General features: G+C 30.7%; 1 protein-coding gene across 1 annotated transcript in view; it reads right to left on the bottom strand.

Annotated features, from left to right (window-relative positions):
* LOC111087540 (tetratricopeptide repeat protein 17-like) overlaps positions 1-2,944 on the bottom strand; it is a 34,745-nt gene that overhangs the window by 24,035 nt on the left and 7,766 nt on the right. The gene's annotated exons all lie outside the window — the stretch shown is intronic.

Raw genomic sequence — 2,944 nt, forward strand, 5'->3', positions numbered from 1 at the left:
ATGGAGATGATGTCTAGCATGTATATATATACGGATGGAGATGATGTCTAGCATGTATATATATACGGATGGAGATGATGTCTAGCATGTATATATATACGGATGGAGATGATGTCTAGCATGTATAAATATACGAGTGGAGATGCTACAGGGTTAAGGGATAAATCCCCAGTTCAACATTTTGTTTACCCACAACATTTTAAAAAAGCCTTTGCTATTAGATGTAACATTATCAGCCACCTGTTTCTCATAAACACTTTTGGATTTCCTAGCTATTCATTAAAATACAACACTCATGATACAAATTAAATTATTTATATTAATCCATACAGTACAAGTATGATAATAAGTTTTAACATGAAAATGAAAACTTAGATTCAAGGAAATGTTTTGACAATATGAGCAGAAAAATAAATACCAAGTTTTTTAAGAAGGAAAAGTGTTAAGAAATAAATATTCATATGGACACACTTAACTGTAGATAGCAGTGGTAAATACTGCTCTGTTACATGGTTTATTGATGATGTTTAGTTGAGGCATTAATGTAGGTAGCTTGCTTTTATTAGAAGTTAGTATTAACTACACGTATACTTAGATTAGAAAAAAAAAGTGCTCAATAAACTACTTATCATCAAATGATTACAAACATCTTCATGAATCTATGTAAATATAAGTACACTTGATTCTTTATGACCGATATACAATTATATTGTACACATGAGTCCTTGACCTTTCAACTTTCAGTGCTGAGCAAACAATCTAACCAAAAGTAGAAGTTTCAAATTTTTCTAAAATTCTTTTAAAGATTTGAGAAATTTATCTTTAAAAAAGCCTATTTTTGTTGCATAGACTATTAAACTATTGTCTACATTTATACATACGATCAGTTTTATTTGAAAATGATTGAAATTACAATGTGAAAAGTTGAGTTATTACATCTCTTTCACTTACAGAACTTACTGTACATAACTTTATTTGTTAACAATATTTCAAGCAAGGACCGAGAAATCAACAACATTTTCTTTAACTTTAAGGATTTTAATGATAGCTTCTTTTTTTACAAGTTACAAGTTGCTTTGATAAATAAATAAAAATCTTGAAGTAACATTTCTATCATACCCTCAAATCAAAATGACAAATAATTACTGTTACATGTATTTATAAACTTGAAGTTTAGATACAAAATACCTTTCAATAGAATGTTACTATGATTCATACAAAACAGGGCTACTTCATGTTAGGGTTAATATTAAGCATTTGGAAGTTAGTGGACACAGCAGCTCCAATGTTATGGATTATAACTGTGATTTCTCGTAGCTCTATGTGATATTGTACAATTTTTTAATCCCTCTCTAATAGTATAGACAGATATATCCAGTCCTTGTTATCTGTCACCTCATTGTTTGTCATTTCGTCATTTCAAAATAAATTAACTCTATCACCACATGGTCAGTCAAATCATTGATCTCATAATTATTTTGTAATCACTATCATTCCAAATTATAACTTTGATATAACATATTTATCATTGCAAAATTTGGCAAAAGTTGAAGTTGTGTTTATTCCACCCAATACAACGTCCATATTGTAGACCATGGATTGGGGGGGTAATCGCTGCCTTGGAGGCATATTACCTGCAGCACATATTTTCACAGCTCATCCAGGAAACTGATGGTAACATGAGTGCATGTGAGCCATGTCATTGTAACATGTGTATTGTTAGCCAGGCATGACTGAAAGGTCAATATAATAAAAATAATAAATATATATAAATGTATAATGTTATGAGATTTAAGCAATTTAGTCTAAACATTCATGTTTTCGTGTTAGAATTTGTGTTCATTCTCGAATGAAAGATGCATAACTTATATTTATTTCCTAATTTTTTATTGTTACAAGATTGGTAAAATCTAGTGAACTCGAACAGAAATTAATTACGGAAAATAACAGATAAAATATAAAGTTCTTTCTTAAGAAATATTTGATAACTATCTGGACCTTATAAAGATTTCTCATGTGAAATTAGAAAATTTTCCGATACATAAGAGTATTTTTAATCTTAAAATGAAAATTACTTTGCATGATAGATAGGCAACATGCGAAAAGTAAAAAAAAGGCACAAGAAAAACATTTCTTTACAAACTTTAAGACTTAATAAAAAAATTTGAAATAATCTGCAAAATTTCGTTAACATTGGCTTACTATTTAAAAGGTATAGCATAAAAACTATAAGAAGCACAAAAATGGTTATGAGGTCGATCCCAAGGACCGAGCCTGTGCTCAAAGAGTTAATAAGGTCAATGAAGCAATGGAACTTGCTTCTGAAAATGACCTTGACGTGGGTCACAGCAGTGCAGTGGCAAGGAATATGCAGGATGAAATTTCTTATTACCAAGAAATGTATAAAGAAAAAAGAAAGAAAACAAGACAACTCACCACCATTTCTTTCATTAAGAAACAGGCAGCTGCACCTGAAGAAAAGGGGCCAGTAGGTCCCCTCTCCAACATGGAGTCAGCTTCGAGACCATAACTCGTGTTACATATAATTAATTTATCTTTAAGATCCATTTTTATTAATTAAATTTATTAGTAATGTATTTGTTTCAGGTGATACTGTACATTGATGCATTTTGCAAGATATTATTGTACAAATAATGAGTAGAATTATGTCAAATAGTTTATTATAGAAAAATTTTTGTCATCAGAACATAGTTACGACAGCAGAACTCAAGCAACACTGGGAGCATGCGCTCTGGAGTTTCTCGAAGGATCATGAATTTTCCTGGCAACTCTAGTTTGTTCCAGGCACCCTCTTTTTTAGTATACAAGTCCAGCAAATAAAGCCAGCGAAAAAAGATAGCTATGCAGATAGATTGAAGATGCAGATAATTGATTCGAGCAAACAGTAGGCACTGTAAGTAAAGTGTGTGAATCACTGTGATTT

Source organism: Limulus polyphemus, unplaced genomic scaffold, assembly GCF_000517525.1.
Source record: "Limulus polyphemus unplaced genomic scaffold, Limulus_polyphemus-2.1.2 Scaffold2273, whole genome shotgun sequence".
NCBI classification, from domain to species: domain Eukaryota; kingdom Metazoa; phylum Arthropoda; class Merostomata; order Xiphosura; family Limulidae; genus Limulus; species Limulus polyphemus.